Source organism: Capsicum annuum, chromosome 11, assembly GCF_002878395.1.
Source record: "Capsicum annuum cultivar UCD-10X-F1 chromosome 11, UCD10Xv1.1, whole genome shotgun sequence".
Taxonomy (NCBI): Eukaryota; Viridiplantae; Streptophyta; class Magnoliopsida; order Solanales; family Solanaceae; genus Capsicum; species Capsicum annuum.
This window is the reverse complement of record NC_061121.1, coordinates 191,931,302-191,957,374: the sequence shown is the minus strand read 5'-3', so window position 1 is coordinate 191,957,374 and position 26,073 is coordinate 191,931,302.

The window sequence follows — 26,073 nt, the reverse complement described above, 5'->3', positions numbered from 1 at the left end:
ATTCTTGAAACAATCTTATGCTTAAAACTGCTTTAAAACTTGATATTGATCTTTTAGAGAGTGAAGAACTCACGTGTTCTGAATCTGCCTGTGGATTAGATCATTCTCTCTTTAGGAATAATGTCTTGTTTAAAGATGATATAAACACTCCTAATGAGCCTAGTGGTGAAAAGGATGGTATAGCTTACTTTGGAGGCTATAGCCTATCTGTTAACCCACTATTGTGTGACAACATTCCTCCTAAAGATGGAAATCTCTTCTTACAAGATAAGAGTACTCTTAAGGGTAAGGAATGTGTATTCTTTGAAAGGAATAACCAATTGGGTGATGAATGCTTTTATTTTCTTAAATATTTAAGAAACCCAATAGGCGGTTTTTCCTTGAAAAATGATTGCAGATATGATCCTTTGTATGACACCCCATCTTTGTTTGATAATTATGAGGATGAATTGCTTGCTTCTTGTAAATACTTAAGCAATAATACCTTTGATTTTTGTGGTGGTATGTGTCTACTTAAGGGACCTTCCATAAGAGGAGAAAGTGTCCATTGCTTTGAAATTACTTCTTCTACTATGTGTGACCTTATTGTTGAGAGTACTTATGGCGATGATGTTAAAACTAGTGGTGAGTACATACATGAAGAAACCTTAGTAGAAGTTGACTTGAGTGATACATTTCCTTACTCTCTACTTGCTTTTGATTACATGTAGCTATTGTAGAGAGTATGTTGTATAGTTTGGGTGAAGCCTATTACATGTAGCTATTGTAGAGAGTATGTTGTATAGTTTGGGTGAAGCCTATGGGAAATGAGAGTGTTGTCTAGACCTGTGTCCATGGCCACTCTTCCCATTTGACCCCGGTGCCAAATATATAATTGATGATGTTGATGCACCCAACTTGTTGCTTGGTCTACATGACAAGCAAAGTATCACTTTTGGTAAATCCCATAACCAAATCCTCTGTGTATCTTTCATTGAACTTTTAATATTTAATTTAAAGGATTCTTGGTTATATTGCAAATATGTGAAACCTTGGCATGTTGAGATGATTTTTTGTGCTAATCCTAACCCTCATGCCATGAGGATTTTGTATTTGTTTGTCCTCTCTTTGGTTTTGCAAGGTTTGGATTCGAGGTCTAATCCTTTTCAAGAAGGGGAGGACGATACAAGTTGAATGACCGCCTTAGCTTTTGATGACTTCTTTGGAGTCCAACACCTAAAGGCCAAAGACTTGGTCCCTCCGAGGGCACAACAATATGCAAGGAAGGCCCATTTTGAGAAAGACATAAAGCAATCCCGTCTGTGGAAGATTTCTTGGATGCTTGCCTTGATACTAACCCGAGGACCATAAGCCTTGAATAATGAACCATACTCAGTTTTGAGAGCATAAAAGAGGCTCCATTGTAATGTCCAAACACACAATGCACCATTTATGAAGATGGAAGCTCATGAGAGTATATTGCATTCATCCGAGGAAGTGTACTTACTAATACGTGAAGAGGGACCTTGAATATACTCCAAAGAAGCCTTGGATACACTCCAAGGGAGTCTTACCTTAGGGGTATTATGGTCTTTTGATACTCCTCTTTTACACTCCAAAGGAGTACCCTTCATTAAGGGTATTTTAGTCTTTGTTTGTAATAAGTATAAATAGATAATTAAGCTTCTATTTTCCCAAGTTTTGATGAATTGATTGAGTGAAACTCAAATTGTATTTTCTTTCCTTAGTGTAGGGCTTGTAAAATCCATATTTGTGTAGTTCTAGGAAAAGACATTGAAACTAGGGTCATCTTTGAGTGTGGAATCACTCTTGTTGACATTTTGGCAAGAAAGGTTAGGTGCTTGAGGAGTTGATCCCTTTGTGTCCACCTAACAATGAAGTGTTATCCATCAATGGTGAGGTATGTTTAAGTGTTTAATATACACTTAGGTGCTAATTATTAGGGTTGGTGTATGTTTCATTACTATCTTTCATTTAATGCAATTTTCTTGTTGTTTCTTCTTCATCTACTCTTCTTCTAGTCGCTGACTTTTGCTTCTTTAGGCTATAATTTCGGTTATAGATTTGTTTTAGCTTAACTATGGGTGAACCTAGATGCTCTGAAATTAATTTATCATGATCCAAGAATGGGTTCATGATGGGACTCATCTCTATAGATCCTCGACAAGTAATAATATCACCTTACTGTAGAAAAAATCTAACAAGAGAAAATAGTAAGACGAGACTTCTAAAACAAAGTCAGGACAATCACGAAATTTAATAAAGTAGAAATCTGAAGAAGTAACGTAAACCACCCTAAAATCTAGTATTAAAATATAAGATCATCTAAGTACAGAACTCAAAATTGAAAATACCAAATGTCTCTGATCCAAATAAAGAAATAAGTAAGGATAGGATGACATTTGGGATATTCCTCGAATACTAGAATGATCCAGTATCTAAAATTTTATCAACTCTGCTCATAACCTCAACCACCACGTTAAGTACTCAAAGTAGTATCTGCATCAAAAGGGAACAATATAGGTGAGTATAGTCTAGTAATACTTAGTAGGTATCATGGGCTGACTGAGCAAAGTAAGAAAGAAGGCAAGTAAAACAACACTATGAGAATGTCACCTGCAAGTAGAAAAGTCCCAAACCGTAGCTCACACCATCTCCATTAACAGTTCTAATATATATATATATATATATATACAAAAAAAAAATATAAACAAAAAAGATATAAAAGGAGACTATAAGTCAAGGAAACCAATGAAATCAAGAAAGGGACCTGTGCAAATGCAATGCAATGTAATGTAGATGAGATAAATAGTGAATCCATCGCATGACATTCTATATAAACCCACCAAGATTGTTACTTTCAAGGATGACCCAATGGGGAGAGAGGTTCACAACCCACACATTATAACTCATATCTCAAATCTTAACCCACCTTTCTATCTCATGTTCATGGAGATGGTTTTTATAAAAGTGTCTTTTTTTTTTCAAAAATAGTGTCCCAGGATGGTACCAGTATCTCATGAGTTTATATGTATGGAATGAGGATGCAATGCTCACAATCAACTCAACATGAAGATAGCCAATCCGTCCAACACATACATAAGTGAGCCTAGAAATCAACTTAATATATCCACAATTCATAATTATCAACTCTAATTAGGAACCATTAATATAAATATGCATATAAGACATTATTTATTTCATATCAACCCCAAACTTGAGTATTTCTATTATGATAAGAGAAACAATGCTTAAAAAGTCTAAAATAACAATTCAAGCCCCCGCACGGGCATTATATCTTGACCAAAGACATTTAAATGCACAAATTAGAAAATAATGTCAAATAAAGCCCCCACATAGGCAACACATAAGATCAGATATTACAAGTCAATAATGATAGAATAAAAACCCCATACCGGCACACAATAATAATAATAAACTCGAAATATAATCCCTAAAGTTATATTTCCCAATCCATAACATGCTTTATTAACTTATTAACTACCCAACTCAATCTGAAAGTAGTTAAGCTATAACTTTACTTAAAATGATTAAATTCCAGTCTAAAGTGCTTCAACATAGAGTCTTGTCCTTACGAAAGGCCTTAGGATCCACTACAACATTCAAATATGGCATCTACACATTAAAAGAAGGTAATGATGCCCGTATCTCCCATATTTAGGCTAGGTCTAAAACAGGTTTGAAAATAAAAAGATTAAAACTAGAATTTTATTTTATAAATAACTTCTTAATGATTATAGGAGACCACAGGAGAAAACCCAAGCAAAAACTGGTTAAAAATGAGTTCCAAATCAATAAAAAGCCCTTGTTAAGCTTTATGGGTGAAATCCTTAAAATCTTATTTTGAGATCTTAATTTAAAGGTGTTTCTAATGATATAATCGATGTATATAGAGTTTTGGAGCCCATCAAAGATCAAATTACAAAGAAATCCTTGAGAATCACCAAATCCAAAGCTCAAAGGTCCAAAAATAGAGAAAAAAGTATGACATGAGCTATATGTACAAACCCAGTGCTAGCCACTTAAGAAGTCATTGAGCGATGGGTGACCGCAAAAGTGGCCTAGCCTACGTGTCTAGGCTCTCTAAAGGGGTCACCTTATGCTAAAGTGGTAAAGTTCCCACTTTTGTGATAGATGACCGTTCAAGTATGACCCCTAAAGTGATTCTTTGGTGGTTAATCAGCTACCACTAAAGCAGTGTTTTGGTCATTAAAGCTACTGCACTTATAACTTTGCTAAGTTGCAAAGTTGTCGATCGACCTTTAAGATTCATTTGGGATCCGGTGAATGCAAACAAACCATGATGCTAGCCTATTTTTGACATTCTAGACTTAATGACAATGTTTTAGTTTCTAAAAAAATATTTTGAATACACTAATCCCTAGGACCCCTTTTTATTATTGTTTGGATAAAAGTTGAAATAGAAAATAAAGGTCTTGAATCTGAACCAATCATGCTACTAACCCAAATTTGATATTTTGGATCTGATGGCACAGTCCAAGTTGCCATTTGAAACTCAAAATATCAAATATTGAACGAAGTCAACTATATGGCTTTTAAAGCCTCTAAAACTCACCAACTTACCCAAATTATTTTTGATTACATCAAAAATTATTCCAACCATCCCCACAACCCAAAATCAACTTGTGGCATCCATATGGAAGGAAAAATAGTCAAATACATATAAAGAAAGTTTTTACAAATCAAACCATTACAAATAGTTTAATCACATGTTTATAAAACTTGAACTATACCAAAATAGATACAATCTATAATCACTCACCTGCCAAAAGTTTATTTTTGCTTTGAGGAAGAATCTTTAATACAATTCTATCAGAAAAATTTAAGAAATTGAGAGAAATAGGGGAAGGAATCTTAATTTGAGAAAAAGCTGATGGAATGTGTTTGGAGATTTCTCAAAGAGCATATCTTAACGAATATATACAACACAAAATTTAGGTGAGATTCATAACCATTGTAATGTATTTATCAAATTATAATAATGTTGATCCCGATTAACTCACATAGGCGATGTGATCTAATTTTCTTCATCTCCAGCACATATATAGTAGATTAACTTTCGTTCTTATTTGTAAATTCCTCAATTAACTCTCCAAAGAAATTCATGATTGAGAATTCCCAATACAAGGGCTCTAAGAATTCATCCCCAAAGCATCAATAGGAATCCAAGATTCAAGTTTGTCATCAAAGATCACCAATTAAGGTATGTGGGGTATGAACAAGGATAATCTTTTCATCCTTGTGCCCATACTTATTTTAAATTCAAATTTTACTAAAATTTATATGATTTTCCATGAAATTCAAGTTAGGCTTTATACCCATTATTGTTATTTACAAGCTTATGAGATTCCCAATGATTTAGAAGTTAAATTCCATGGTTATGTTCATATTTTAATGCATATTGCTGAAATTTCCAGATTTTGAGTTGATTTATCAATATTTACATTATCAAGCATGAGCATTTTTGTGTTTTAACATAAGTATGATGCATGGGTCTTTAAGCCCTAGTTAAAGATTGCTGTTTTAAGATTGTTTATGCTATGAGTATCCTAAGAAAAGACTATTCTCATATTTTTGATAAAGATTTAACCTTTTGGTCCTAAGCTAAGATAAAGAATCCACTTTGTTCATGTGACATGAGATTTTAAGAAAGAAAAGAATAATTGGTTTTCTTGTAAACCCTAGTGCTAATTTGAAGTGAATTTTCTTAAGATTTCGAGCATAAGAAAGGAAGTAGTATTTAGCACTAAGATGGGTATGTTACTACAGTTTCATACCCCAGAACTATGTGCCACCATAGGATTAATATTATCCCCACTTCTACGTGGACGACTAAGATTGTGACCACATAAGATAATAAGTTCTATTCTGATGGAAAGGGTAGAATATCCCTACCAAATAGGGGAAATATGTGGGACTTCATTGATGCTCACATGGTGTATGTCGATTAGAAGAACCTCTCAAAAGATGTCCCCTACTCTTAAACAGTCAATTGGATTAAAACCTTAGATAAAAGTATGTGTTTTGAAAACTATGGTTTTAAGATTCCTAAAGTCTTGAGATGAATTATTTCCCTTACAGTTGACAAGATAATGTAGTAGTTTTTAGAAAAGAACAAATTTTAGAACTGAATGTAATGATTCACGAGATCTATACTATATGCTTTATTGTTCATGAATTATGATCTTTAGTTTTCAGATTTCTCAAGCCTCTGTGAGTCATTTACATTTAGCATGCATGATTTTATAAATTGTGATGAAATTGTTTACTTATTGAATTCACCCCCATATACTCAGTACATCATTAAAGTACTGATCCACATATACATCTATGTGCTACATTGTCTCATAATGTTGGTTCAGGTGCTCTGTCTCAATAGCATGAGTGATTTTTGAGCATCTCATTTACATCCCTGCAGTTGGTAAGTCCTCATAGTTTGGGGACTTAGTTAGTCATATTTTTAGTTATTAGAAGACACTTTATTATTCATTTCAGAAAGTTTGATTCAGCTGGGGCCTGTCCCAGTGACTCTCTAGATTCAGTCAGTAGAGACTTGTCGAACTACTAGATTTAGTTTTAGGCTTTTGATTCAGTATTAAGATTTTTCCAGTATCGTTCTACCGAGACTTGTGATATTAGTATGTTTCAAATAAGATTTCCACATTTATTATGTTTTCATATTCATATTTCCCCTATGTTGAGATTCAAAAGTAGTAAAAAATCAGCCATGGCTAATTCAAGACTACTAGTAGTTTGAAGCACCGTGTGGTATCCTGGGATCAAATTTTGGGGTGTTACAAACTTTGTATCGGAGCCTAAGGTCTGGAGAGTCCTAGAGAGTCAGATAAGCCGCATTGCGTAGAGTCTTGATCATTATATAAAGTGTGCCACATCTATGAGCAAGAGGCTATGGAGCATTTTAGGAAATCATCTCTTCTTTCATGATCTATTGTGCATTTAGTGTCTCTATCTGCTTCTAACTCGTGCTTTCAAGTGATATAAAATGCCTCCTTATCAAGCACGTAGAAACGATAACAGCCACCTCAGCCTGTAGATCCATTAAATAAGAATGTGTCACATGTAGAGTTTTGGGCTGCCTTTCAGGCGCTATCCCAAGCTGTACAACTAATGGCCAGGTAAACCATTAGGCTGCAACACTAATTTAGCAAAGTAGGGACTTAGCCATATCCAAAATCTGAGATTTTATGAGAATAAACCTGCTAGAGTTCTTTCAGTTGAAGGCAGGTGAGGAACCACAGTTGTATCTAGATGAGGTGAAGAAAATCACTCAAATTATGCATGTTTCTAAAGAAGAGAGTGTAGAACTGGCATACTATAGGCTGAATGATATTGCATATGATTGGGTGTTGATGTGGAAGAAAATTTGAGGGGAGAATGCAGCTTCCATGACTTGGCAGATATTTTAGGATGCATTCTTAGACAAGTTCTTCCCACGTGAGAAGAGGGAAGCTAAGATAGAAAATTTCATGAACCTGAGGCAAGGTTTAATGACAGTGAAGAAGTATTTCCTCAAGTTCAACCAGTTGTCTAAGTATGCCCCTGATCAGATGGCTAACTCTAGGTCAAGCATGAATAAGTTTGTGACCGGTGTGTCTAGGTTTATAGTTAAGGAGTGTAGGACTGCTATTCTTATTAGAGACAAAGATATTCCTAGATTTATGATGCATGCTCAGCAGATTGAGGTAGAAAAGATGAAGGAAAGACAGAGAGTTAATAAGAAGGCTAGAACAGGGCAGTTTGATTATGGTCAGAATAGGTTTGGAGAAGGAAATCATATGCATTTTTAGAATCAGTCATCTATGCCTGCCCCTTCTTCAGCTGATGCTCCTACACCCAAAAATAGGCAGGAATAGTGGGGTAAGTCTTCTATGTCCAGATCTCAAAATGGTGTGAGTGGTAGGCCCACTTATCCTTAGTATGCTAAGTGAGGTAAGACCCATCCGAGTGAGTATTTATGCAGACAGAAAGGTTTTAATGGTTGTGGATAGCCAGGTCACGGAATCAAAGAGTGCTCGCATGCTAGAATGGAAATTAGGGATATTCGTCCCCAGACTTAGGATAATAGTGCACCAGTTTCTCTAGATCGCCTAGCCGCTCCTCAGGGCGCATCATCCAGTACTGTGGCGGTCAGTGCCAGAATTCGTTTATACTTTACCATCCTATTAGGAGTAGGAGGATTCACCAGATGTTGTTACTGGTATGCTTTGTTTAATTCATTTTGATGCTTATGTTTTGTTAGACCTTGGGTCTAGTTTCTCTTATGTGACCCCATTAGTTGTTGTGAATTTTGAGGTAAGTTATGAAAAAATCCCAGAGCCTTTCTTTGTTTCTACTCTAGTAGGTGAGTTAGTTGTTGCTAAACAAATATATAAAAAGTGTCCTATCACTGTCCCTCATAAATTCATGTTATTAGACTTGATAGAGTTAGATATGGTTGATCTTGATCTTATCTTTGGTATGGATTAGCTCCATTCATATTATACCTCTATAGATTATCGCACCCATATAGTGAAGTTTTATTTTATAGATGAGCCAGTCTTTGAGTGGTCAGGTAATTCAGTATCTCCCAAGAGTCATTCATATCTTATCTCAAAGACAGAAAATTGATATCTAAAGGTTGTATTTATCATCTAGTTTAGGTTAAAGAAACAAAGTCTGAGACTCTAACCCTTCAGTTTGTACGAGTGGTCAATAAATTTCTTGAAGTTTGGTATTGACCATCTCCCAGATACTCAGCCTATTTCTATCCCTCCAACAGAATTTATGAGTAGAAAGAGCAACTCAAAGATCTTTTAGATAAAGGCTTCATAAGGCCTAGTGTTTCTCCATAGGTCTCTCCCATCCTATTCGTACGAAAGAAAGATGGTTCTTTGCGAATGTGCATTGACTATCATCAACTAAATAAGGTCGTAGTCAAGAACAAATATCCTCTTCCTAGAATTGATGACTTATTTGATCAACTCCAAGGAACAAGTTATTTCTCAAAGATAGACCTTAGATCTGGATATCATCATCTTAAAGTAAGGGAATGTATATTCCAAAGACAACTTTCAGAACCCGTTATGGTCATTTTGAGTTTCTAGTTATGTCTTTTGGGCTAACTAATGCTCCAGCATCTTTAATGGACCACATGAACGGAGTGTTTAAACAATATCTAGATATTTTTGTCACAGTATTCATTGATGATATCCTTGTGTACTCCCGTAGTGAGTATGACTATGTAGATCATCTTAGAATTATCTTGCAAACTCTTAGAGATCATTAATTTTTTGCCAAATTCAGCAAGTGAGATTTTTGGCTAAGTTCAGCGGTCATTCTCGGTCATATTTTTTCTGCCGATGGTGTTAGAGTCGATCCCCAAAAGAAATAACCCATAAGAAATTATCCTAGACCTATCTCTCCATGAACATTAGGATTTTCTTGTGTCTAGCTGGTTAATACCGATATTCTGCCGAGGGTTTCTCGTCTATTGCATCCCTGATGTCTAGATTGGACCAAATTAAAGTATGTTCCAGTGGTAATATTCCTACAAGAAGAGATTTCAGGAGTTGAAGACTCGAGTCACTACAGCCCCAATCTTAATGTTACCCAATGGTACAGATAGTTTTGTGGTGTATTACAATACCTTTAGAATTGGTTTGGGTTATGTGTTGATGCAAAGCGGTAAGGTCATAGCCTATGGCTCTAGACAACTTAAGCCTCATTAAAAGAACTACCCAATTCATGATCTTGAATTAGATGTTGTGGTGTTTGCATTGAAAATCTGTAGGCACTATCTGTATGGTATGCATTTTGATCTATTCACAAACAACAAAAGCTTATAATATGTGTTTGCTCAGAGGGAGTTGAATCTCCGACAGAGAAGATGGTTAGAATTATTGAAAGATTATGACATGCGTGTGTTGTATCATCCGAGCAAGGTCAATGTAGTGCAGTGTTGCTCATGTGGAGAATGATAAGAAATAGTTGGCTTGAAAAGTTCATCGTTTATCTATATTGGGTGTTAGGTTTGTTGACTCAGCTGAAGGGAATGTTTGGGTTCAGAGTAGTTCCGAATTTTCCCAAGTTTCGAAAGTGAAGGTAAGCAAGACCTGGATTCTAGTTTGGTTAGAGTGAAGGAGTTAGTTAAAGACCAAAAGGTAAAGGTTTCTCCCAAGGGGGAGATAATATGTAGAGATACCAGAATAGATTGTGTGTGCCTTATGGTGATGAGTTGAGACAAAGAATTATGGTTGAAGTGCATGGTGTGCGTTATTTTATTCTTACAGGTGCTACCAAGATGTACCACGGCTTGTGTAAAATCTATTAGTAGAGTGGAATAAAGAGAGATATAGCAGAGTTCATAGTTAAGTATGTGACTTGTCAATAGGTTAAGGTAGAGAACAAATGACCTGGTGGTACGTTGAAAGAGTTTGGCATCCATACTTGGAAGTGGGAAGGGGTGAATAAGGACTTTATGAATGGTTTACTCCATCCGCATCATCATAATGATTCATTTTGGATTATCGTACAAAGATTGATTATGTCAGTGCATTTCTTGCTAGTTCATACATCCCAACAATTGAGGATTATGCTAAGTTGTATTTTCGAGACTTAGTCAGATTGTAAGGAGTTCCCTTGTATATCATCTTAGATAGGGGTACTCAGTTTACTTCCCAGTTTTGGAGAGACTTTCAGAAAGGTCTTGGTACCCAAGTCCATCTTAGTTCAGTTTTCTACCCTCAGACAGATGATCAAGTAGAGAGGACCATCCAAACTCTAGAGGATATGTTGAGGGCATGTGCTCTTGATTTCAAAGGTAGTTGTGATGAGCATTTGCCATTGATCGAGTTTGCGTATAATTATAGTTATCATTCTAGTATTCAGATGGCTCTGTTTGAGGCTCTTTATGGGAGGAGATATAGATCACCCATAGTTTGGTTAGAGATAGGTGAGACCACTTTTCTAGGGCCCAATTTAGTGTACGAAGCTATAGAGAAATTTATGTTGATTAGGGAAATATTGAAAATAGCCTAGAGTCGTCAGAAATCCTATGAAGAAGTGAGAAAAAGGGACCTTGAGTTTGAGGTTGGTGATCTAGTGTATCTGAAGGTTTCACCTATAAAAAGGGTGGAGAGATTTGGCAAGAAGGGGATGCTTAGTCCCCGGTATGTTAGCCATTGTAGAATTATGAGTCGTGTTAGGAAAGTAGCTTATGAGCTTGATTTGTCGGAAGACTTGTCAGCTGTTCATCCGGAATTTCACGTCTCGATGCTTAAGAAGTGCTTTGGTGATCCACCATTATAGTTCCTTTAGGATGCTCAGATATTCAGAACAGCCTTTATAAGAAGATAGTCCAGTTGAGATTTTCGATCATCAAATCCATAGACTAAGGAACAAAGATGTTCCCTTGGTCAAAGTTCTTTGGCGGAACTAGTCGGTTGAGGGCGCCACTTAGGAAGCAAAAACAGATATGCGGACCAAGTACCCTCACCTCTTCTCCGTAAACTCAGATTTAGCTGAAGGTAATACTCTTCCTTGATTCTATTCTTTTCTAATCATATATTCAGCTATATAGTTGTCCTCGTGTAAGTTCATAAACTCACAGGACTACTCATAAGCTCAAAATGATTTTGATTAAGTTTCGCAATTTTCTTCGGTTGTGCATGCTATCCTATAGCTTTAGATTTTCCTCTGTATTCTTAGTCTAACTAGAAACATTCAAGGATGAATGTTCTCAAGGGGGAGATATTATAATTCCACGAGAATTTTTCTAGCTTGAATTCATCCCTAGAATGTTAAGGGATAGCTTCAAAAATGAATACTATTTATTTCGTGTGGAATTCTTCATATTTAGAATTCCCATGGCGTGAAAAATTGAATAAACTTTCCATCGATTCCAAATTCACCTAAATCTGACACTCTATGAAGGAGTTATGGCTATGTTAAATTCCAATCATAAAACACCATTATTTGGGCCCTTAGTGCATAGCGGAGAAGCGTAAAATCACAATTGTCAATTTTCATTGAGACTCCGTAATTTTAATGCGTCGCAGAGTGGCCTGGCTTCCCTTTTGGCAATTTCTAATAAGACCTCCCGATAATGGCGCGTCGCACCAGTGGTCAAAATGATTAACTAAAGGGGCTCCGTGATTGTGGTGCGTCACGATGAAAGCTCAGTTTCCGCTTGTCCATTTCCAGTGAGCCACCGTGTTAGTGGCGCATCGTGATGGCCACCCAAATTGCCAAAAGTTCAGTTTCCAATTTTGTTTCAAGGATTAAAGAGGGTACTTTGGTCATTCTCCCAGCCCCAAATCCGTTTCAAATAATGAATTAAACCCCTTCAAAGCACTTTACATCCACTTTTCATCAAATCTCTCTCAAGAAAAACCCTAGTTCAACAAAATTTCTCCCCAAGAAATCTAAATTCCTCCATTAACTCTCAAAAGAAATTTAAGATTGAGAATTCCCAATCCAAGGGCTCTAAGAATTCATCCCCAAAGCAACAATAGGAATCGAAGATTCAAGTTTTTCAGCAAAGATCACCAATTAAGGTATGTGAGGTATGAACAAGGATAATCCTTTCACCCTTGTGCCCAAACTTATTTTAAATTAAAATTTTACTGAGATTTATATAATTTTCCATGAAATTCAAGTTAGGGTTTATACCCATTATTGTTATTTACAATCCTATGAGATTCCCAATGATTTAGAAGTTAAATTCCATGGTTATGTTCATATTTTAATGCATATTGCTGAAATTTCCAGATTTTGAGTTGATTTATCAATATTTACATTATCAAGCATGAGCATTTTTGTGTTTTAACATAAGTTTGATGCATGGGTCTTTAAGCCCTAGTTAAAGATTGCTGTTTTAAGATTGTTTATGCTATGAGTATCCTAAGAAAAGACTATTCTCATATTTTTGATAAAGATTTAACCTTTTGGTCCTAAGCTAAGATAAAGAATCCACTTTGTTCATGTGACTTGAGATTTTAAGAAAGAAAAGCATAATTGGTTTTCTTGTAAACCCTAGTGCTAATTTGAAGTGAATTTTCTTAAGATTTCGAGCATAAGAAAGGAAGTAGTATTTAGCACTAAGATGGGTATGTTACTACGGTTTCATACCCCAGAACTACGTGCCACCATAGGATTAATATTATCCCCACTTCTACGTGGATGACTAAGATTGTGACCACATAAGATAATAAGTTCTATTCTGATGGAAAGGGTAGAATAGCCCTACCAAATAGGGGAAATATGTGGGACTTCATTGATGCTCACATGGTGTATGTCGGTTAGAAGAACCTCTCAAAAGATGTCCCCTACTCTTAAAACAGTCAATTGGATTAAAGCCTTAGATAAAAGTATGTGTTTTGAAAACTATGGTTTTAAGATTCCTAAAGTCTTGAGATGAATTATTCCCCTTACAGTTGACAAGATAATGTAGTAGTTTTTAGAAAAGAACAAATTTTAGAACTGAATGTAATGACTCACGAGATCTATACTATATGCTTTATTGTTCATGAATTATGATCTTTAGTTTTCAGATTTCTCAAGCCTCTGTGAGTCATTTACATTTAGCATGCATGATTTTATAAATTGTGATGAAATTGTTTACTTATTGAATTCACCCCCATATACTCAGTACATCATTAAAGTACTGATCCACATATACATCTACGTGCTATATTGTCTCATAATGTTGGTTCAGGTGCTCTGTCTCAATAGCATGAGTGATTTTTGAGCATCTCATTTACATCCATGCAGTTGGTAAGTCCTCATAGTTTGGGGACTTAGTTAGTCATATTTTTAGTTATTAGTAGACACTTTATTATTCATTTCAGACAGTTTGATTCAGCTGGGGCCTGTCCCAGTGACTCTCTAGATTCAGTCAGTAGAGACTTGTCGAACTACTAAATTTAGTTTTAGGCTTTTGATTCAGTATTAAGATTTTTCCAGTATCGTTCTACCAAGACTTGTGATATTAGTATGTTTCAAATAAGATTTCCACATTTATTATGTTTTCATATTCATATTTCCCCTATGTTGAGATTCAGATGTAGTAGAAAAGTAGCCAAGGTTAGCTCAGGACTACTTGTAGTTCGGAGCATCATGTGGCATCTCGGGAATCAGATTTTGGGGTGTTACAGGACATGTCCTTAACTATGATAGATGGCAATGACAATGTAAACTATAATGTTAATGATAATGAAACTCTCAACTCTAGTGTATGATAAGAACTGAAGAAATGTCTAAGACTTGTTACGTATGGAATCTCCCCACTTCACCACGATGAACCAACGAACTGAGCGAACAAACCTAACTCTATGTAGGAAAAATAGAAGTAGCTCTGATACCAGCATTACATGGGGATACAACATCTGGAGATGGTTAGTGGGGTGAACACAAGCATGAAACTCAGGAATAAGGATAACATAATGCCATGTTCAACAGTTTTCCAATTATTCATATCCAATGCACATAATCAATGCATATACATATATACTCTCTCTCTCTCTCTCTCACACACACACATATATATAATATATATATAACAACCTTGGTTAATGTTTTAAAGTGAATGTTAAGCCATATAAACATTCAAACCCCCATTGGTTCAGTTTTACATTAGCTTGGGGAATTATACAACCCCATAGGGTTCACTTTAAAATCATAATGCAATAGTTCAAGAATAGTTTAATTCCCATATTTCTCATAATTAAAAACCATTTCACAATATGGGGTTGGGGTCATAACCACTTCAAAAGTCATAACTTTGGAAAATAACAATCGCTACTCCATTCACCATCCACATGCATCAAATTGACATTAAAACCACTATTTAAACCCAACTCATGTAGGGACAAACATGAAACATTACATAAACAATAGTTATACAGAAATCCTCAACCCATTTTTTCAAAACCATCATAAATATCTCAGGAGTAATACTTTAAAACATATGACTTTGAAAAATTAACAATGAGGGAAAAGTATCACGCCTGAAATACCAAGTTTCACAAAAGGAATACAACCCTTGAGCCCTGGGATGACCTACTTCTTGAAAAACTTAAGTATGGAAGCTTGAGAGAATTTGAGAGCGTTTTGGAAGAGTTGAGTACGTTAAGGATGAAATTTAACCTCTCCTAAGTGTTTTATGGACATGGGGTTTCAATTGGTCAAGGAGGGAATTATCCAAAGTGCCCTCAAAATAAAATCTAAAATTTAGTCGTTAATAACTACAGGTCACTATATGACTCGTATAGACTATTAATGTCTTGTCACCCTGAGTCGTAGCGAAGATAGTTTAGAGGACACCCATACATTGGTGACCCTACGACCCAATTAGTACCACTCATAATGGGACCCTACAACTGAAAGGGTCCAGTCATAATTAACGCAAAACCCTTTTGGGTAAGCACTGAACAACCTACGATTTCCATCTAATGATTTGTAACAAGTCATTATGACTCATAGTGAGCCACTTGTACTCAGAGTAGAACTTATCCACTTAATTACTAATTTGTTTATGATTTGGGTCCCTAGGACACATCAATACACCCTACGACTCGTATGTCTAAGTCATAATTAGGAAAGGAACTCAAGGACCATTCACTAGACACCTTACAACTAGGGTCACATGCCCCGTCAAGACACCCTACGATTCATATAATGAGGATAAAATTACAGAAATTTTCAAGGACCAAAAACCTGGGGCGGTACATTCTCTCCCCCCTCCAAGGATCATTCATCCTCGAATGATTGGACAAGATCTTTATTAGCACGATTTGACTCCAAACACAGCCACACTTAACTTTAACAAGTTAACTTTAACAAGGATAGAAAACAAAGATGCCAAGGAATTTAAAATTTCCTTTAACAAAGTCAGAAAACAATAATGTTAAGGAATATTCATACCTCATGCACAATTATCCCGAACTGGCAACAAGAATGGATATTTGGACTTCATATCTTCCTCGGCTTTCAAAGTAGGTTCGTTAAATTTTTGTTCTATAAGGAACCTTTACAGAAGCCACATTCTTTTCTGCAATTGATGGATTTGCCAATCCAAAATCTCAATCGGGACCTCGACATAGGACAAGGAATCTGAAATACCTACCACCTCCAAAGGAATAACCATCAAAGGATTAGCAACGCACTTTCTCAACATCAAAACATGAAACACTGGATGAATGGAGCTTAAACTAGAAGGCAACTCCAACACATAGGCAACATTACCAACAAACTTTAAAACAAAATTTTGATCAGCATAACAGGGACTAAGCTTTCCATTCTTACCAAGCCACATCACAACCTTCATGGGAGACACTTTTAAGAACATCTAATCCCTAATAGTAAATTCCAACTTCCTTCGCCTCACATCTGCATAGGAATTTTGGAAACTTCATGCGGACTTAAGTCTATCCCGATCACCTTTACCTTCTACATGGATTAGTGAACCAAATTAGAACCGAATATGTGATTTACACTGTCCTCAAACCACCTAATAGGAGACCTACACCACCTACCATATAAGCCCTTAAACAGATACCAGTACTAGAATGATAACTGTTATTGTAGGTAAATTCTATGAGAGCTAGTTCTCTTCCTAACTACTACCAAAATAAAAAACACAAGCCCAAAGTATATCTTTCAAGGACTGTATTGTCCTTTCTACTTGCCCAGCTATCTGTGGGTGGAAAACGATACTAAGGGTCACCTTAGTCCCAAGCCTCATTAGAACGACAACCAAAAGTGAGACTAGAACTGAGTACCCCAATTAGATATAATGGAAATTGAAGTACCAAGCAACTTCACTATCTCGTCGATGAATAACTTAGCATAATCCTTTGAAGATAAATTAGTCCTCACAGGCAAGAAGTGAGTAAGCATAGTCATCCTATCCATGATAACCCAAATCGAATCAAATTACTGACGAGACTGCAGAAGACTCTAAATAAAATCTATATTATCAACCATTTCCACACCGGCAGCTCAATTGCTAAAGTCAACCCACCGGGTCTCAAGTGCTCTACCTTTACGTATTGGCACGCCATGCACTTAGCCATAAAATTGGCCACATCCTTCTTCATATTTCTCACCAATAGATCTCCTTAAGATCATGATGCATTTTCATCGAACCCGGATGAATAGTATCACATGATTTATGAGTTTCAACCAAAATTCTTCCTCACAACCCATCAATATCATAAACACATAGTCTACCTTGGTACCTTAATATACCATATCCACCAATATTAAAAATCATCACTTTATATTTTTCTACATCATTCTTGATTTGCATCAGAATAGGATCCAACATTTGCTTCTTCTTTACTTCAGCTCTAAGATCTGACCTCGACACCTTTTGAACAATCATACCACCATCCTCGAAATCCAAGAGACCAACTTTGAGATTAGCCAAATAGTGAATATCCTTCACAAAATCTCATTTCTCCTCACCCAGATGAGACAAGCTTCCCATTGACAACATGCTAAGATTATCACTAACCACGTTAGCTTTACCTGGATGATAGTGGGGACTCATGTCATAGTCCTTTAGCAACTCAAGCCACCTTCTTTGCCTGAGGTTTAGCTCTTTCTAAGTGAACCCATATTACAAGCTCTTACGATCAGAATAAATATCAACATGGACCCCATACAAATAATGCCGCTAGATCTTTAATTCAAACACCACAACAAATAGTTCCAAAACATGAGTCAGATAATTTTTCTCATTAACTTTCAATTATATCATGGCATAAGCACCCACCTTGCCTTGTTGCAACAACATACATCCCAGTCCCACTTGGGACACATCACAATAAACAGCAAAACCATCAGTGACTTTAGGTAGAGTCAAAACCAGTGTCAAATTCAATTTATCATTTATCTTCATAAAACTAGCCTCACAAGTATCAGACCATAAGAAGTTCACCTTTTTCTAAGTCAACTGAGTCAATGGGGCTACCATAGAAAAGAAACTCTCCACAAATCTTCTATAATAGCTGGGTAAACCTAAGAAGCTTTGAATATTGGTTGGAGTCATGGGCCTAGGCCACTTTTTAACCACCGCAAACTTTGGTGGATCCGCCATGATCCTTTCATAAGAGATAACATGGCCCATGTAAGTCACATTATTCAACCAGAACTTACACTTAGAGTATTTTGCATACAACTATTGATCATTCAAGGTTCATAACATAAGATGGAGTTGATCGACATTATGCATCTTAGTATTGGAATAAACAAAAATATCATAGATAATGTCAATGATAAAAAAGGTTAGAAATTAATGGAAAAACTGATTCATAAGGTCCATAAATTTTTCCAGGGCTTTGGTCAAACCAGAAAACATTACCAAAATATCAAAATGACCGTACCGGGTTTGGACAATAGTCTTAGGGATATTGCCCCCTAATCTGCACTTATAATAACCCGACTGAAGATCAATCTTAGAAAAGAACTTAGCATCCTAAAGCTGATCAAATAGATTGTTAATTCTTAGAAGGGAATACTTATTCTTCACACTCACTTTATTCAATTAGAAGTAATCAATATATATCCAAAGGGAACCATCCTTCTTATTAATAAAAAGAATAGGAGGACCCAACAGGGACACACTAGGATGGATAAAACCCTTATCGAGAAGATCTTTCAGCTGCTACTTAAGTACTCCTAACTTAGTCAGAGCCATTCTGTAAGGAGGAATATAAATATGGCAAGTTTCAATGAGAAGATCAATCCCAAAATTAATTTCCTTAGTAGGAGGTACACCAGGAAGATCATCAAGAAACACCTCGAGAAATTCACAAGCCACTAGGATAGTCTACCAAGAAGGACCTTCGAATCTAGAATCCTTAACATGCATGAGGTGATAGAGGCACCCTTTCAAAACCAATTTCTAAGCCCTACGTTACGAAATAAACCTTCCCTTAGGTACTAGGTAACTACCTTCCTATTCAATGACCGTCTTATTCAGGAAGTGGAAACTTACTATTACGGTCCGACAGTCATGAGACGTATATCGCTAATGCAACAAATCTATCCCTAAAATAACATCAAAGTCTAACATGTCCAACTCTATTAGATCTACTAAGGTCACTCTACCATAGAACGACACCACACAACCCCTATAAGCCCTTCTAGAAACAACTAAGTCACCCATCAGGGTGGACGCTGAAAAATGGTCTGAAATACATTCAGGATTAAAACAAAAATGGATTGCACGTAAGTTATCACATATTGAGAAATGACAATATACATCATGAGAAATGAGTTTGAGCGTACCATTAACAATATTGAGGGACTCCTCAAAATCTTGGCAAGTGGTAAGAATGTACAGATGATTCAGACTAGTGTCAAAGCAAAAAAACAAAAGTTGCCTCTTTTGGTGCGGGAGCTACTGAATTAGTAACAAGAATCTTATTTGCCCCAAAAGCAACCTTAGAAGGACAAACCCTCTGCATATGACCAATCTCACCACGTTTAAAATATTTTTCCTTCTTTCTTCACAAACATACGTGCACCTGGCAACAAAATCTACAAGAAGGATACGATGGAGCAGACTAAGCCCCACTAGCCTACGACTAAGATCCTGGTGTTCTAAAGAAACTATCATATTGAGAACGATGATCACCAATCAACTTCGAATAAGGTGCTCTATCCTTAAAGTGGAAACCAGAATTACCGCACTTCTTATAAGGCCACTTTTCACCATCTCTACCACTTTTTTGCTAACCTCCACCCTGATCCAACTACCAAAAGCTTATTCTCTACTTTTCACTTATCTTCACTTGCTTCTTCTTTTCCACTGCCAGTTGTTGCATATTTACTAAAGGTCTAGAGATATCCATATCTCTGTTAAACAAAGCAGCCTTGCTCTCTAAAATAAACTCATGGGATAACCTGGAGATAAACTTCCTTATTCTAGCCCTTATTTTAGACAACAATTCAAGAGCATAATGCGAAAGCTGATGAAACTTCAAGGGATACTCCTTTAATATCATCCTTCCTAGCTTCAAATTCACGAATTACTCAACCTTTGCCTCCCTCAACTCCTAAGAAAAGAAGCGATCAAGGAAAGCACTAGAGAAATTATCCCACAATGCTGACTCAATATCATCACCCCTAGATTGGTCCCACTTCTCATACCACTGTTCTGCGACATCCTTTATAGGATAAGCTGTGAACTCTACACCCTTCTCATCAGTGAAATACATCACACGAAAGATCTTTTCTAACTTATCAATAAAATTTTGAGGATCTTTATCAACTTTATGACTAGTGAAAATATAAGGACTCAACCTCATAAATTCGGAAACACTAAATGATGCAGCAACAAAAGCAACATGCTTAGTTTAGGAGGCACATAGGTAAGCAAATGAATCGACTAGTTAAACTCAATATTAGACACACCAGCCTGGGTAGTTGAGGATGGATAGGGTGAACTGGTGAAGCTCCTTTAGAGCAATCAAAAGCAATGACCCTCCATTGGGTCCGAACTCCTGGAGTAAGACAAAATCTATCCATATTTTCTCAGACGGGAGAGAAGAGTTTCCATGAATATCATATCTTTTGGGAGACATGATCTGAAAAATGAACATACAAAAAAGAGAGGATACAAGACCGTAGACTTTTTAACTTGAAATAGAACAACAAGTAAGAAAAATATTCCAAAATACCTCATATCCTCTGCCTTATGAGCCTGGCATGATACATACCCATAAAAGAGACTCTACTTGGCATGAATTTGTTGGATACCCAAAGACACCAAATCTAGGCTCTGATACCATCTTTTTCATGACCCAAACTAGGGCCTGGCCATGGCAGGTATCTCAAGTCCCACTTGGATGAGAGATCACCCCTTACACTAAACTAGATCAAACATAATATCCTCAATGACGGATGAATTTTGAACATATAATAAGAAAATCTCAAAGAATAAAGAGTATGTTGATAACCGATAACCATCAACTGACCTAAACAATAAACCAACATCTCCCAAGTCAACCAAAATTTGGTAAAGTTGTCAAAAACAAGAACTAAAATTGAGTCTCAATCGGGACATATCCCCAATATTAACAGATGACAATGACAATAAAAATGATAATGATAATAATAATGAAACTCTCAACTCTAGTCTATGATAAGAACTGATGAAATGTATGTCTTTCGAAGAATGAAAGCTCACCACTTTACCACGACGAACTGATGAACTTAGCCAACCAACCAAAATCTATACTGAGAAAGTAGAAGTAGCTTCGGTACCTGCATTGCATTGGGATACCTCTTTCGGAGATGGTTAGTGGGGTGAACACTAGAATGAAACTCAGGGATAAGGATAACATAATGCCATGTTCAACAGTTTTCCAATCATTCAAATCCAATGCATATAATCAATGCATATACATATATACATATGCATATACATATACATATGCATATACATATACATATACATATATATATATATATAACATGTCGAGATAGAAAAAAAGGCTTAACATGCACGTTAAAACTATAGCCTGGGTTGTGTAGCTCAACCTTTATAACATAAAAAGGTACCCATGGGCTATTTAGGCCCAACTCTTCCCCATCTGGTTGGGCCTTAGTATGTGCGGCCGTATGAACCAGAGAGTATACATATGAACTATGGGGGACTAAAATCTCCTGACATATCAAGGTGACACGACCACCGAAATCATGTAATATAATATAGGGTACTCAAACCTCTCAATCATATGATAATAATAATAATAAGAGGGACTCAACCACCCAGTCATATAGACCCCTGTATTGGCAATTGTGATTTCTAGTATGGGTCCCACGACATCACCACTTTCACAACTCAGATTCACAACCATCATTAAAGCACAATTAAAAATATTTATCAAACAATCCTATTCATTGAACCACAATACACATTTAGGCATACATTATTGTTATCATCATGCCAACTACACTCGCAAGGTAACATCAACAAGCCACACCTATTATATTAACATGGGGGAATTCACAACCCCTTCGTTCAATTTTACACTAGCTTAGGGAATTACACAACCCCATAAGGTTTAATTCAAAATTATAATGCAATAGTTCAGGAATAGTTCAATTTCTACATTTCTCATAATTAAAAATGAATTTCTCAATATGGTGTTGGGGTCATAATCACTTTAAAAGTCATAAGTTTGCGAAATCACAATAGATACTTCATTCATCATTCTCATGCTTTAAATTAATTTTAAAACTACTATTTAAACCTAACCTATGCAGGGAATAACATGATACATCACATAAATAATAGTTATACAAAACCCTCAAACCATGTTTTCAAAACCATCATAAATATCTCATGAACAATACTTTAACACATATGATCCTAACCAATTAAAAATGAAGAAAGAGTAATATGCCTGAAATACCAAGTTTTACGAAAGAAATTCAACCCTTGAGCCCTAGGATGATCTATTTCTTAAAAACCTTAAGTATGACTAGTTGAGAGAATTTGAAGAGCTTTTGATATGATTGTGTACGTTAATGATGAAACATATCCCCCCATAAGTGCTTTATGGATGTGGGGTTTTAATTCGGAAAGGACAGAATCATCCAAAGTGTCCTCAAAATAAAAGTTTAAATTTAGTCATTAATGACTATGGGTCACTATACGACTCGGATAGAATCATTACGACTCATTACCTTTTTTCATAGCCAAGATAGTTCCAAGGATGCTCACACATTAGTGACCCGACGACTCAACTTATACTACTTGTAATGAGACCCTATAACTCATAGGGTTTGATCATAATCAACACCAAACCTATTTGGGTAACACTAGAAATCTTACGATTTGCACCCAATGAGTCATAACAAGTCCTTATGGCTAATAGTGAGCCACGCATACTTAGAGCATAACTTAAACACTCAAGTACTGATTTGGTTATGATTTGGGTCCCTAGAACCCGTTAAGACTCCCTACTGCTCGTATATCTAAGTCATTATTACGATAGCAACTCAAGCACGATATACTGGACACCTTACGACTAGGGCCACATGACCCATCAAGGCACCCTATGACTCGTATAGGTAAGTTGTAGTAAAGACAATGAGGATAAAATTTCAAAAATCCTTAAGGACTAAAAACTTGGGGCTTTATAGGTCATAAGTGGCATTTACAAACCGTCGGTTGCCCTGGTCCTGAAACACTGTAGAAAATCTTTGGACATTACATTTTTAGACCTATGTTGGCACCTATGGGCAATAAGTGTCATCCGTCAGTGTTAGGATCTTCTTTTATGAACTTCTAAGTCTTTGGATCTTAATTTCTAACACTTACGTAGGCACCTACGAATCATCAGTAGCCAATATGAGCCCTAGGTACCTACTTCTGTGGTCAAAAAATTCAATTTCACTTCTTTCTTCCAGAATAGTCCTAAAACCTGATTTTTGCAAAACATAACATAAAATCCAATGTACCTAGTAAAACAACCTAAGTAACTTGCATATTTTCATTGATTTAAGCATCAAAAGTTCTAGGAATCCATGACACATCAATACCCTCAACTTAGAACATTTGCATGTACTCACGCAATGCAACACAACGAAACAAAACAATGACACTTAACTAGGAGAACTCTAAGCTATCTAAGATAGTCAATCTATAATTTAAGCTTAAAAACATTAACCCCTCATATTTTAACAATTCAAAACCAATTGTGTGTGTACCTGAATCACTATAATATGATGCAAGAGAATCAAGATATGGCATTACATTTGAAACATACAACCATGCATACATATAAGTTACACTACCCAGACAAGTAAGTAGCTAGCAATTCAACCCTTGCGCCCTCACAACAACAAAGTCCTACTCACTCATATGAAATACTGCATGTCAATGTAGGGAATGTCAAGAGGCACACACTCATAAGAGAAATCCCACCAATGTGCATCAAATACCATAGGCTTTCCCTTATTTTCTTTACCTTAGCTTCAGTCAGTCAGGTTAGGATCAATATAGGAATTTATTGGGCTTGTAATGTAGGCTTAAGGGATGATATTATCCATATGGATATATTTAGTGACTAAGACTCCTTGGCACTACTCTTACTTTGGGGTCCACTCAATAACTAATTTTTTTTAGTGCACCCTTATTTCTCCCTTTTGATTCACTTATTGCACATTCAGTTTGAATGTGGTTTCTTTAATTTGTTTTTTCTTTTCTACCAAATCCAACCCTACTTTCTTTTCTCTTATTCTATCCTTCTTCATATCTACTTTATATTACACACCCCTATGATAGCCACCCTCAACTTAGGCAATTTACCTGAGTTGCGGATCATAACGTGTAAGGAGGACTAGGGCCAAAATATGTTCATTGTAACATAAATAGTAAGGTGAAAGGTGTAAGAAGACAAATTGGTTGTAAGGCTTAAAAATAAGGATTAAGGGATACTTATTCGCACATGAAAGGTCATTTAGGCTAAAAATGGACTAATATCAAAAACAACATAAGATCAATTACTAATCAATTGTCCTACAACCTAGGCAAGACTAATCAGACAAGTTCTTAATTTAACACACAAACGGAACTAGGTAATATGTTACACACACAACACAGAGTCACATCACAACTACTACCTATTCAGTTTATACATAAGTTAGCAATGATTATTATGTCCCTAATCCTAATGTCATAACAAGATCCACAATTGTCACAAATATATATATTCACACAATTCTAAAAACAAATTTCTTGAAGGTTTATCATTTTCCTAAAAATCTCAAACAAAAATATATCATCTGCTTTGGATATTTAAAAATCACAAATTACACAAAAACACAACAAAAAAGGAAATAAAACATAATACGACACACAATTAACCTAGACATGATGATTTTACAACCACAAAGTGGTCATAAGGAAAAGAAACACGATAACAAAAACCCACAACAACTATTATATACCCACCCCATCTAAAAGACTATGCACTATCCTCATTGTGTGTAAACATTATAAATCTAAGGAACTAGTACATACCTGGGTTGCACTAGGTGTTCACATAATTATTATCCCCATGTGGGGGTATCTTAACTGGAGGAGGCAGTGGTGGTAGAAATGCACTACTAGAGTATGTAGCTGCAGCTCTCTCGACATGCCTCTATCTATCAACTAAGTTATTCTCCCTCGAATGATGTCTTACCCATCTTAATGCTTGGTTAAATGGTATATCAGGATTCTAAAACTCTACCTCTCTATGTCTCTTAGACCCAACTACTGGGACCCTCTTATTATTCTCTACTAATAAATTACAATGTCTAGGTCAACTTGGAGGTATCAACTAAAAGATTGGAGGTACAACTAGAGGAATGGCTAGAATATTGCTCTTAGTAAGAGAGTGTATCACTACCAATAGTATGGCTACCTTCTTTCTAATCACACCTAGATCGGGTGCCTCAATATCAGTATATCAAGCTGATACTCAACCCTTAAAAGAATCTATATAGGCATTAACCTTACCTCAAAACTCTGATATCTCAGCCTTGTGTATAGCCTATAATCTAGTCTATATTACATTAAGTATCATCTAAACATATGGTCGGATCTACCCATATAATGATACCACCTTTATCTCAAAAGTATCTACCAAGATGGTGGTAACAATTTGACTATCTATTGAGATCTACAAAAAATCACGTAATACAAAAACCATACTTGTAGCAGCAGCTGTAGTAAAGGATAAGGAGGTATTATAGATGTCCCAACTGGCTCCAAAGTGGATTTTGGGACTAAAGATGATGTGGTTGGGTGATTTTGACCTATGTGCTCATCTTGGGTGCCTCCCTATACTCCATCATCTCAAAATCCATTTAAACACCATCTACTCACTTTGTAGTAGTAGGATCCACAGGAATTAATGAGCCTTTGGATTTGGTTAGAGTTACTATTAGGGGTGGATTGGACCTCTGTTTAAGGATCAAGTTTTCTGAGTCCTTAATCATATGAGTTTTGGCTATGTCCATTGCCTC